Here is a 14,571-nt window from a genome sequence, read left to right as displayed (position 1 = left end):
GGCTAGAGACAGGTACTCATGTATTCTGATGACAGGTACCCGGGTACGCTGATGGGCTGGTAACAGGTACTTGGGTACGCTGATGACATGTTCTCGGGTACTCTTATGGGCTGCAGAGAGGTACTTGGCTACTCAGGGCTGGAGACAGGTACTTGGGTACTCTGATGAGATGCAGAGAGAGAGGTGCTTGGGTACTCTGATGGGCTGGTGACAGGTACCTGAGTACTCTGATGAGATACAGAGAGGTACTTGGGTACTCTGATGAGATACAGAGAGGTGCTTGGGTACTCTGATGGGCTGGTGACAGGTACTCAGGTACTCTGGTGACAGGTACTCAGGTACTCTGATGACAGGTACTCGGGTACTCTAATGACAGGGACTCAAAGTACCCGAGTACCTGTCATCAGAGTACCTGAGTACCTGTCACCAGTCCATCATAGTACCCGAGTACCTTTCATCAGAGTACCCAAGTACCTATCATCAGAGTACCCGAGTACCTGTTACCAGCCCATCAGAGTAACCGAGTGCCTGTCATCAGAGTACCTTATGGGCTGGTGGCAGGTACTCGGGTACTCTGATGGGCTGGTGACAGGTACTTTGATGGGCCAGTGACAGGTACTCTTTATTGGGGGGGGCAATCAGTGTGTTTAGGTGTGGACTGTAATCGGTAACTAGCTGTTACCACAATCTCCTCCTCACACAGGATCAGTATGTGAGGAGGAGACACGGTAACAGCTAGTTACCGTGTTCTCTGTTGACATTCTGTGACCGGCTGTGATTGGACACAGCCGGTCATGTGGTAAAGTGCCAATTTCATTGGCTCTTTACCCTGATCAGGGATGGACTGTGTCAGAGTGACACTCTCCATCCCCGATAGCCGCTCTGCATGTGGCTGGCTGTGATTGGATACAGCTGGTCACATGGTAAAGAGCCATTTTTTTAATGCCCCTTTACACCGATCAAAGTAACTCCAAAAAAGACAAACAACCGCGGGCATGCAGAGTAGCGAGTGGAGTGTTCCGGCTTGCGTTCCAAATGCGCGGTGCGTCACCAAGTGAATTCCAATACTTGACACGTTTCGTCACTTCCTGTGATAACGTCTCCGCTCGCTACTCTGCATGCCCGCGGTTGTTCGTCTTTTTTGGAGTTACTTTGATATGTTTTTACACCTATGCAGGAAATAAATCTTTATAAACGTTCTACACTATCTTGGAGCATTTCCTTTTTTACATAAACCTGGCCCTATACTCCGAGGAGTGGAGAATAGGTGAGGAGGAATCCAACCATCACCCCCACTAGGAGTACACAGGGAACCCAGTACCTTCGGCCTGGCAGGCCCACAAGCGAGTGTGGTCTTAGTGCTATGCCGCACATAAGACCCAATACCTCTGGTAAGTGATCCACCTTTACCACATTTACTGGAAAAGGAACCCTACGCCACGAAAAGTCACCAACTTTGGATGTTTTGAGCACTTTGATATAGTTTTAAAAAATACTTTTTCTTGTCACCCCATGGACTTCAGGTGACGATGGACTTCAGGTGATGACCTTTTCCCTCCCTGCTTTTTGATATTGGGGTACCCAGTGAAGTAGCTTCATTCATTTCTTATCCAAATAGGTGAATATATTACAATTTCAGTAATTTGATATCTACTCCTCACAAGGAGGTTATGCAATTTATGGCTGAATTATATTCCTATATTGCAGTCTCTCATTATCAATACGTATCATTTCTGGCTTGGCTATCATCCTCTCTATGGGTCAACTTTAAGAGGTTGGATGTCTCAGTCCCCCCCTCTCTGTTCACCTCGGCTTCATCACCTTCGTTGCCTCCACTCCCGGCAAAAGAAAGGGTTCAGGTCTTCCTAAGGTACATTTTGATATCACAGAGAAAAAAAGTAAAAAATTGGGGAATAGGTATGATCTCAGTGTGTAGAGGGGTCTACCTTTGTGAAGTGTTTCAACTTGGTTGGTAAGTGTATACCAGGAACCAAATGCAACCTAAAATTCACTAATGAAAAGAGGGAGGGTTTTTTGAGGGGATAAGGGTCCTCTCACGATGGTTGCAATAACTTGGCTCACAGTTGATGAGGTGCATAAATAAACTTTATTGGTGATATCAAAGAAATAAACAATGTGTTTCAAAAATCAAGAAAATTTGATGACTCATATGAATCATCTATTTAGAGCATAACTCTATGGACCAGTAATGGTGGAGTTGCTATAATAAGCAATATCCTGACCATACCTTGTCCACCCTCTCTTAGAACTGCTAAGTATGCACTAATCGGGAATTCTAGGAGTGATCTATCCTTAAGGATAATGTGTCACTACTACTGCTTCCCTATTTAAATAGGAATCCAAAGGTATGGTCAGGATATTGCTTATTATAACAACTCCACCATTACTGGTCCATAGAGTTATGCTCTAAATAGATGATTCATATGAGTCATCAAATTTTCTTGATTTTTGAAACACATTGTTTATTTCTTTGATATCACCAATAAAGTTTATTTATGCACCTCATCAACTGTGAGCCAAGTTATTGCAACCATCGTGAGAGGACATTTTGATATCAGTATTAGAATTATGAAGTTTAATTGGGCATTCAATCTAGGACCATTGTTACATGCCCTATATGAATATATTTGCTTTGGTTTTTTATGTTCTCTCCTTTTGTAATCTAGAAATGTTCACTCTCGAGAAATATCTATCAAAACTCCTGAAGAAGCTATTATGAAGATGGCGAAACATGTAGAGTTGATATTATCGAGTGCATTCTTTTGCTTTTAACATTTTTAAAACTTATGTACTGTCTTGTCTCTACTTTCTATGTGTAATAAAATGTATAATTTTTGAGAATTCAGATTTTTCTCCATCATTTGCACCTATAAAGTCCCACTTTGCCCCCTTTATTGTAGTCACCATTTATTATAGGGATGTGGTGCTTTCTATCCTAAATCTCTAGCAATATTTTCAAATTTTACGATTAGGGATTATATTTCCCATTTACCCCCATATTGCTGGAGAAAAATGTGTATTCAATTCTTTAATTAAGTTTACCTTGATTCCGTGTTTAGCATGTATATATGTATTTTCCTATAAGGTATCATTGCCTATAGACATTTCCTAGCTACGTTTAAGTGGTGTTGTGACTTAGAAACCTCTCCCACAATAGCCTAGGTTCATCTAACCATGGACGGCTATTGAGGAGAAGATTTTGATGGATTAATGGACAAGTTCCATCAAGCTCAAAGCTCATCAGTGGGTGGAATTACTCTTGATCACTTTTTTTTGAGATTGCGTAGACTATTGGAAAAAAAATCCAAGATATTTTGGAATAAAAAATATTTTCTAAAATATATTGATGAAAAATTGGTCCCTTGGGGACTAAGGATTCAGATTTTTCCTTTAATTAAAACAGTTAATGCTGAATTAAAGAGTGAATGGGAAATGAATCTACATTCCTGTTCTTTAAAAATGATGAATTTATTATGCTCACAATATACCAAAGATTTGGATAATGTGAACAATGATATTAAGCAACTTTATCTTGATAGTACAGTGTTACTGAATGATCCCTCCTTTTCCCAGAGAGAAATCAAAATGCAAAAAACAATTAGAATCATTTGTAGGCAATCTGATAAAAATAAAAGAAAAAAAGTTTGCCAGAGATAAGCAAGCATATCAACAAGATGAAGCTTATCACTGGACTAGAGAAAGAAATAACAAACGTACAACCAAAAATTCCCATTCTAGCTCTTTCCATTCACAAATGCACACAAATGATGTTAGTGATTCGGACTTGTCGTCCCAATCATCTACCTCATCTTCACACATCAAGTCCCAGCATTACACCAATTCCAATGGTTCTCACAAACGCAAAATAGAGAGTAAAAGAAATTCAAACACATCCTCTAAACGCACTCCCCTATTTCCTCCTGAGTATCACCAACAACCTCACCAACCCCCTTCCCAATTTTCACACAATCTTGGGGATCTAGCTATTGAAAATTCAGTAGTTACCCCAAGTCCTAACACCACACATTCCTCTAAGTTGAGTCACAGCACAGTGGTGAATAATGAAGTCCGCACGGCACCTATTTTCCAGCCCACCAAAAGTCAACCTAGTTAGCAACCATCTCTTGAGCCTCAGACCCTTGATTCTGACGCTTTAAGAGTCATCAATCTATCCAGTAAAAAACTCAATGAAACTCAAATATATGTTCTATCTCTTGGTTTAACCTATTGTCCTACCCAAAAAATCGATACCTTCGAGCTAATTAAGGATGTTCATCTGTTTGCTCGTAGATTGATGTTTAAAGTTAATTATGACAAAGACAACCAGTCTTTGGATCAACTTAGTCAATCTCACTGTCGACCTGCACAAGACCATGAACTTTCTCTGGCCGAAATGCAGGCACTCAGTGACTTGATGGATCTCTGGGAAGAGGGAGACTCGTCAGGTTGGCCTTTTTCTGATGAGCCAACCGATTTGTTGGCCATTTCAGAAGGTCGTGAGGTGGAGGCTATTTTTCCACCCCCAGCCACCTACAAATCCAAATCGCAATTTTTTCCTTTACTGCAATCCAACCCTAACATTTGGGCTTTTACCCAACAAGTGATTAGGGAGATTCAAAAAACTAAGTGGAAAGATTTGAATTCCTCCAATCTGAATGATAGTCAGATTAAGGCTATTCAATCGCTTCAAAACGACCCCTCCCTTACCATTAAACCTTCAGATAAGGGAGGTAATGTCGTTGTAATGGATACATTAGGATATGAAGCTATGGTTTTGGACATTTTAAACAACAAAGATTGGTATAGAAAATTTTCTGAAAGTTTCTTAGCAAGAATAGTCATCAAATATCGCCAACTTATTTCTGAGGCCTATTCTAGAGCTTTGATAGACAAAAAAAATGGGAGTTTTTGAATATAAAAAGATCCAAAGACTCCCACTATGTATGCCCTACCAAAGGTTCACAAAAACCTGAACAAACCTCCAGGTAGACCAATAGTCTCCGGTAATGGATGCTTAACTGAGCGAGCCAGCCAATTAGTGGATGATTACTTACGTCCCCATGTATTGGCCCTACCCTCTTATATTAGGGATACAAGTGACTTGATTAAAGCCATAGATGGCATTCAAGTCCCTGAAAAAGCATGGCTGGTGGGTATTGATGTGGAGGCCCTCTACAACTCCATCCCGCATCATTCTGGGGTCAGAGTTGTGGAGGGTTTCCTATCAGAAAGAGGTGGTTCTTCAGTGGAATATAATGCCTTCATCATCTCACTTCTTAGATTTATTCTGTCAAACAATGTTTTTTTTGTTCAATGGCTCCCATTACCTCCAGGTGCAGGGGGTAGCTATGGGGACCAAATGTGCCCCCTCTTATGCCAACCTGCACCTGGGGGGATGGGAGCGTGATCTCTTCTCCAGGGACGATCTTGAGTCATTCCTCTCTTGTGTGCTCCTATGGAGAAGATTTATTGATGAATTTTTTATGATTTGGACAGGTTATTTAACTATGCTATTGAGATTTTTTAAGGGGGTTGAAAATCAATGACTTCAATCTCAAATTTACCTACACATATAACCAAAAATCCTTGGATTTTTTGGATATTACTATTTATGTAGGTGATGATGGTTTTTTGGGTTCCACCCTCTTCCGAAAAACCACTGCAGGCAATACTATATTGAGGGCAGATAGCTCCCACCCCCAGCCGTTGGTATCTAGTATACCATACAGCCAGTATTTAAGATTACGGCGCAATTGTACTAAATCAGAAGATTTTGAGAGAGAAGCAAAAAATTTACAAAGATGACTTTTTTGTAGAGGTTATAGTAGGGCTTGTTTAAAAAGATCCTATCATAGAGCAAAAAAATGGAACAGGACTGATTTGATTTTTGGCAAAAAGAAAAACAATAAGACCGACACTGATGGGGTACATCTGATTACACGATACTCTGGTCAACATGACCAGGTACGTTCAATCTTAAAGAAGTTTTGGTACCTCTTGGAGGCTGATGAAAAGGTATCCAAATATATTGGAGACCGCCCTCAGATAACATTTAGAAGGTCTCGATCACTAAGGGACCAATTGGTCCATAGTCATTATACCCCCTCAAGTAAATGCAAAAAAAAAAAAAAAACACTGACGGGCACATATTCCTGCAGAAAATGTAATTTCTGCAGATATCTGCCCAATTTGAGTGAAATTATCCTTCCGAATGGAAAATTATATAGACCCAACTTTTATGCAAATTGTCAAACTGTTGGAGTCGTATACATAATGTACTGTAGTTGTAAAGCCTTTTATATAGGCAAAACTAAAAGACCGTTCTTCAATAGAATTTGTGATCATGTCAAACTTGTCAAGAACAAGAAGTTCGAAAGTCCCATTAGCCGCCATATGGGCCTATATCATGGCTTTAATGATAAAATGATGACTTTCTTTGCTTTGGAACACATCCCACTGAGTGAACGAGGTGGAAGTGTAGACAGAAATTTATTACAATGTGAAACCAAGTGGATATTCAATCTATCAGCTATTCAGTATCCTGGTATAAATGAATCCATTAGTTTCAAGCCCTTTCTTGGCTAGGTAATGTCAATGTAATTTATTGTTAGTTTGACCCAAAATTCTTTGGTTGTTAACTAACAGACTGGACTTTGAACTTTTGTTACAAAGTCCCCCCCTTTTCTGTGCTTTATGCAGTGATGGCTTGTATATTTTTTTGGCATATTAATTATCTGCATGATATTTTTCAGATGTAGTTTATCTACTCATTAAGGAACAAGGAATTCTCTTTTGTCCTATTGCTTTGATGATTCCTGACCCCTGCCGGTAAGTGGATGCGACTATGGGTGATGGGCCCCACAGGTGAATTCACTGAGGGACTTCTGGAGCTGAGTTCCTTCTCTGCCTCTGCTCTTGTTAACCATATGGGCACCCGCGGTGCTCTACATTCATTTTCCAGGTAAAATCGGTCCGACCTGGTTAGTAGAAGCACCGCCCCTGATTCCCAGTTGATTTATATTGGAGCCTACCATATTATCTTTCTACATTTCCTTCTTATCAATTTTTACTATAGAGATAAATAATTGGGTTGATTTTTGTATGTGATTAATGTCCCATAAGATCTTTCCCAAATTCTTGGCATTTTCAGGTATTATTTCAATCCTGGCCATCTGTATTGTTGTCAGTGCGGATTTAAACCCATTTCGGACTGTCTGTTCTGATCAGTTACTTCCTCTGCGTACATGGCGTCCAAACCGGATGTTGTCATCCTCGACTTCCGGTTTTCGGGCGGAACCTTGTGATGCCGTCGCGTCTTGATGACGCACTTCCTGTTCGGCTTCCATTGGACCACTGGGCGCGCCTTGCTCTCACTCCCTCGGGGACGTCAGACGCTGAGGGAGTGGAGAGGGTGTATAAATGCCAGCGCTAAACGGTCAGTATTACACTAGACCACCGGGGAACGATACATCTACTTCGAGACTGATACGGTAATGGAATTTTCTTCATTTTTTGCCTCTCCCTATCATTCTTTTTGGGCTCTACATATGCTGACCGAATTACTTTATGCCTTCTTTTTTCTTGTGCAGTCTCTTCCTCAGAACGCACCATTGGGAGAATTCCTTTTAATCTCAACGGTTGTCCACATATAAATGTGCATGGAAGTTTATGTGCTCATTTGCAATTTTGGGGTAAATATTCCTTCTTTCAAACCAGACAGACTAAGAATATGTTTGTCAGTTTTCCTAATTCAAGATACATTTAACATTTCCTTCTTATCTTAAAGGGATACCTCCTCTTTGGGGATATTAAGGGAATATCCTTTTCCCTCCCTGCTTTTTGATATTGGGGTACCCAGTGAAGTAGCTTCATTCATTTCTTATCCAAATAGGTGAATATATTACAATTTCAGTAATTTGATATCTACTCCTCACAAGGAGGTTATGCAATTTATGGCTGAATTATATTCCTATATTGCAGTGTCTCATTATCAATACGTATCATTTCTGGCTTGGCTATCATCCTCTATATGGGTCAACTTTAAGAGGTTGGATGTCTCAGTCCCCCCCTCTCTGTTCACCTCGGCTTCATCGCCTTCGTTGCCTCCACTACCGGCAAAAGAAAGGGTTCAGGTCTTCCTAAGGTACATTTTGATATCAGTATTAGAATTATGAAGTTTAATTGGGCATTCAATCTAGGACCATTGTTACATGCCCTATATGAATATATTTGATTTGGTTTTTTATGTTCTCTCCTTTTGTAATCTAGAAATGTTCACTCTCGAGAAATATCTATCAAAACTCCTGAAGAAGCTATTATGAAGATGGCGAAACATGTAGAGTTGATATTATCGAGTGCATTCTTTTGCTTTTAACATTTTTAAAACTTATGTACTGTCTTGTCTCTACTTTCTATGTGTAATAAAATGTATAATTTTTGAGAATTCAGATTTTTCTCCATCATTTGCACCTATAAAGTCCCACTTTGCCCCCTTTATTGTAGTCACGGTAACAGCTAGTTACCGTGTTCTCTGTTGACATTCTGTGACCGGCTGTGATTGGACACAGCCGGTCATGTGGTAAAGTACCAATTTCATTGGCTCTTTACCCTGACCAGGGATGCACTGTGTCAGAGTGACACTCTCCATCCCCAATAGCCGCTCTGCATGTGGCTGGCTGTGATTGGATACAGCTGGTCACATGGTAAAGAGCCATTTTTTTAATGCCTCTTTACACCGATCAAAGTAACTCCAAAAAAGACAAACAACCGCGGGCATGCAGAGTAGCGAGTGGAGTGTTCCGGCTTGCGTTCCAAATGCGCGGTGCGTCACCACGTGAATTCCAATACTTGACACGTTTCGTCACTTCCTGTGATAACGTCTCCGCTCGCTACTCTGCATGCCCGCGGTTGTTCGTCTTTTTTGGAGTTACTTTGATATGTTTTTACACCTATGCAGGAAATAAATCTTTATAAACGTTCTACACTATCTTGGAGCATTTCCTTTTTTACATAAACCTGGCCCTATACTCCGAGGAGTGGAGAATAGGTGAGGAGGAATCCAACCATCACCCCCACTAGGAGTACACAGGGAACCCAGTACCTTCGGCCTGGTAGGCCCACAAGCGAGTGTGGTCTTAGTGCTATGCCGCACATAAGACCCAATACCTCTGGTAAGTGATCCACCTTTACCACATTTACTGGAAAAGGAACCCTACGCCACGAAAAAAGTCACCAACTTTGGATGTTTTGAGCACTTTGATATAGTTTTAAAAAATACTTTTTCTTGTCACCTGATGGACTTCATAAATAACCCTGCACTATTTGCCAATGAATGAATGAATTAATTATTTATTTAATATTATTGTCACTATAAACCTTGATGTTTTACTGCACTAGAACTTAGTAACTATTTATATTTATCACGAGTATTTATTTATTTATTTATAATTTATATTTTATATTCATTTGTCACATTTAGGCCACCAGCAAGCGCTGCAGCGAGTCCCCTCTGACTATTTTTTTGTTTAATATTTCTAACACTTTGTATTGATGACTTTTATTCTCTGTTCATGCAAGCAGAAAACAATAAAAACATTATTAAAAAAAAAATGAAAGTAAACCGCCAAAATTAAAAAAGAAAAAATGACATGGGGTTCCCCCCTAAAATCCATTCCAGACCCTTATCCATGCACACAGCCTGGCTGGATAGGATGGGGGTGGGGACAAGCGAGCGCCCCCCCCCCCCCTCTCCTGAACCATACCAAGCCACATGCCTTCAACATGGGGGGTGGGTGCTTTGGGGCAGGGGGGGCTGTGCCCGACAACCGTGGGCTGTGGTTGTGGGGGTCTGCTGTTGGGGGATTATTGGAATCTAGAAGCCCCCAGATCCCGGCTCCCCCCCTATGTGAATGGATATCGGGTACATCGTACCCCTACCAATTCACCAAAAAAGTGTACAGAAAAAAAATAATGACAAAAGCCAGTTTTTGACAAGTCCTTTATTAATAAATAAAAAAATAGTGTCCCCCAATGTAAAACCATTGTCAATCACGTCGCCCGCTGCACCCGAAAAAAAAAAAAACAAACGCTCCTGCCGCGTCAAACGCCTCCTGGCGAATGAGCTGCTAGAGCTGTGTCAGCTCTTTTATGAGAAAGGGGCGGGGACACCCAGCGGTGGCACCGTCCCTTCTGACGTGACGTCAGTAATTTATTCACTGCACCAGTGCAGTGCATTATGGTGCTGGTGCAGTGTATAAATTATCTGATGTCACATCAGAAGGGGCGGGTGTCCCCGCCCCTTTCTTATAAAAGAGCTGTCACAGCTCTTGCAGCTCATTACTCTGTATGCGTGTGAAGTGGCCGGAGCGTCTTTTTTTTGGGTGCAGCGGGTGAACTTCCCACCAAGCGCCCCAGTTGTTTGTGTGTTCAGCGAACACACGAACAGCTGATGTTCGAGTCGAACTTACATTCGACTGGAACATCAAGCCCATCCTTACTCCCCAGGACTCTGTAGCCACTATATCTGATCTCCCCAGGACTCTGCATTCACTATATCTGATCTCCCCAGAACTCTGCATTCACTATATCTGATCCCCCCAGGACTCTGCATTCACTATATCTGATCTCCCCAGGACTCTGCATTCACTATATCTGATCCCCCCACGACTCTGCATTCACTATAACTGATCTCCCCAGGACTCTGCATTCACTATATCTGATCTCCCCAGGACTCTGCATTCACTATATCTGATCCCCCCAGGACTCTGCATTCACTATATCTGATCTCCCCAGGACTCTGCATTCACTATACCTGATCTCCCTAGGACTCTGCATTCACTATATCTGATCTCCCCAGAACTCTGCATTCACTATATCTGATCCCCCCAGGACTCTGCATTCACTATATCTGATCTCCCCAGGACTCTGCATTCACTATATCTGATCTCCCTAGGACTCTGCATTCACTATACCTGATCTCCCCAGGACTCTGCATTCACTATATCTGATCTCCCCAGGACTCTGCATTCACTATATCTGATCTCCCCAGAACTCTGCATTCACTATATCTGATCCCCCCAGGACTCTGCATTCACTATATCTGATCCCCCCCAGGACTCTGCATTCACTATATCTGATCCCTCCAGGACTCTGCATTCACTATATCTGATCTCCCCAGGACTCTGCATTCACTATACCTGATCTCCCCAGGACTCTGCATTCACTATATCTGATCTCCCCAGGACTCTGCATTCACTATATCTGATCCCCCCAGGACTCTGCATTCACTATACCTGATCTCCCCAGGTCTCTGTATTCACTATATCTGATCTCCCTAGGACTCTGCATTCACTATATCTGATTCCCCCAGGACTCTGCATTCGCTATATCTGATCTCCCTAGGACTCTGCATTCACTATATCTGATCTCCCACTGACTTCATTTACTATATCTGATCTCCCAGGACTCTGCATTCACTATATCTGATCTCCCACTGACTTCATTTACTATATCTGATCTCCCAGAACTCTGCATTCACTATATCTGATCCCCCCAGGACTCTGCATTCACTATATCAGATCTCCCCAGGACTCTGCATTCACTATATCAGATCTCCCCAGGACTCTGCATTCACTATATCTGATCCCCCAGGACTCTGCATTCACTATATCCGATCTCCCCAGGACTCTGCATTCACTATATCTGATCTCCCCAGGACTCTGCATTCATTATATCTGATCCCCCAGGACTCTGCATTCACTATATCTGATCTCCCCAGGACTCTGCATTCACTATATCTGATCCCCCAGGACTCTGCATTCACTATATCCGATCTCCCCAGGACTCTGCATTCCCTATATCTGATCTCCCCAGGACTCTGCATTCACTATATCTGATCTCCCCAGGACTCTGCATTCACTATATCTGATCTCCCCAGGACTCTGCATTCACTATATCTGATCTCCCCAGGACTCTGCATTCACTATATCCGATCTCCCCAGGACTCTGCATTCACTATATCTGATCCCCCAGGACTCTGCTTTCACTATATCTGATCTCCCCAGGACTCTGCATTCACTATATCTGATCTCCCCAGGACTCTGCATTCACTATATCTGATCTCCCACAGACTTCATTCACTATATCTGATCTCCCCAGAACTCTGCATTCACTATATCAGATCTCCCCAGGACTCTGCATTCCCTATATCTGATCTCCCCAGGACTCTGCATTCACTATATCTGATCCCCCCAGGACTCTGCATTCCCTATATCTGATCTGTGATGATTTGTTTCTACTAGACATGCAGGTGATAACAGGGCCATCTTACCGAATGGGCACGCTGGGCAGTTTCTCGGGGGGCCCCACCTACACAGTCCCAGCCAAGCATTAGTCCCGATTCCCGTGTGCATCCCGCCACTGAATATATATATATATATATATATATATATATATATATATCTATATCTATATCTATATATATATATATATATATATATATATATATATATATATATATATATATATATATATATATATATATTCTATAGGACTTATTCTATAAGTCCTATACTAGTATGAATAAGTTAGACCATCAGGTCCAGGGGACTTATGTGACGGTAAATGGAGGATGACTTCCTTTATTTATTCAGCAGGTATATTGATATTTAACTTAGATAGGTAAGCTGAGGATAATTTAGGTAAATGAAGAGAAGCAAAAAAGAAGGCATCAAACTTTTCCTGTGTAAAAAGGAATTGAGAATCTGAATTCAAACAATTATTCAAAGCTTATGCTAAAAATCGGCAAAAACCTTTGACATGGTACTGGGACAATAGGTTGGAGTTCCATCTAGTTGAAGCAAACAGTCAGGGGTGGAGAGAAAAGGGAGAGGTTTGAGCCTATGCACTGACATCCTATGGGAATTTTTGGCATATTCAAATCTCTGTCTACTGTTTATATATTTTGCTTTTCAGTTTTGGGTTTCCATGGATTAAGATGAGATTTTGAGCAGTTGGGTACATCATGATAATTATCCAGGCACAAAATACAAAAATAATATTTTGGAATGAAGTCAATAAACATACAATAGCTAAAAGATAACAAGTCAAATCCAGGACAAGTCTCATTATCATTATCCTGGTGGCCCGGATGTGTCCCTGGAGCTGAGACGAGGTTAGGTGAGATTCACTGAGGTTTATCCTCCAGACGTGTCTCAGCAGTGATGTGACACATTGACCGATGCAGAGACAAGTCAGAGTGATTGGAAGTAAACATCCAAAGAATGAGTTAAACATGGTGTAACTGAAATGTATTCGAAAATCATAAGCACTTTCAGTTGTTAACAAAGTTCTGTTTTGTATAAGCTTGAATTCTGTTAACCAGAAAAGTGGAAAACTAATGATGACTGAGCCAAGAACCGACCCTACTATGAGCTGAGGAACAGAAGACAGGAACATGGCTTTCATCCTCAGAAGATAAGGGTGGGAAAAGTTCACCAATCGGACATAGTAGAACATGGAGAGCCAAGCATTGTTCCAGACACCGGCATAGAAGAAAGCGAACTGAAGAGTAAGCATTGACAGATACACATTCTTACCAAGGTTGAAGAACATTTTAAGAGTGTCCAGCATGCCATCAAATGACAGGCAGACCTGATGGAAAATATTTGTGAGCGCTATAGACATTTGGATTTGGTCACAGACAACAGAATTTCTGCTCTTTTTCCATTGTAACAAATACAAAGTCAGAAGTAAAGAATTGATCATTGTCCCGGATAGACCGGTGAGAAGTGAAAACACCAATTTGAACATTTCCAGAGCTGTGATCATCTTAGAAGAAGGAAGAGTGTTTGTCGGGTTCTCCTTCTGCAGAGATAAGCTGGATAAAATAATAGTACAGATATAATGTGAAATCTGTCAAGAGATTCAGAGGAGACGTATCATGGGATGCAAATCTCTCCAGGATCTGATTGCCAGGTTTGATGGGTGGAAAACATCTCATCAGGTTTCATAGCAAATCATTTGCTTCCTCTGATCTTTGTTTGGTTTGTACTCGAAAGCTTAGGAACATATTCAAAGTAAATAAGCCACGTTCTATAAAAAAAAAAAAAAATGCTCAGCACGGTTTTGCCTATTACATCTGCCTTGTGTCTGAGTTGACAAGAATCATGAAGGTTTGTTCACCACTGAAAGACTGGCATGTTAAACCCCTTTCTGCACAGGCCATTTTTGAGCTTTAAGCATCATCATGCTTTTAATGACAATTACTCAGCCATGCAACACCGTACACAAATTCATTTTGTATTATGTTGTGAGACAGATAGACTTTTTTTTATATACAACTGCTCAAAAAACTTAAAGGAACACTTTGTAAACACATCAGATCTCAATGGGGAAAAATATCATGCTAGATATCTATACTGGTATGGACTGGGTAATGTGTTAGGATCTATACTGATATGGACTGAGTAATCTGTTAGGATCTATACTGGTATGGACTGGGTAATGTGGTAGGATCTATACTGGTATGGACTGGGTCGTGTGTTAGGATCT

The sequence above is a fragment of the Pelophylax lessonae genome (assembly GCF_965119305.1).
Source record: "Pelophylax lessonae genome assembly, chromosome: 6".
In the NCBI taxonomy this organism is placed as follows: Eukaryota; Metazoa; Chordata; class Amphibia; order Anura; family Ranidae; genus Pelophylax; species Pelophylax lessonae.
Note: the sequence above shows the minus strand (reverse complement) of the source record.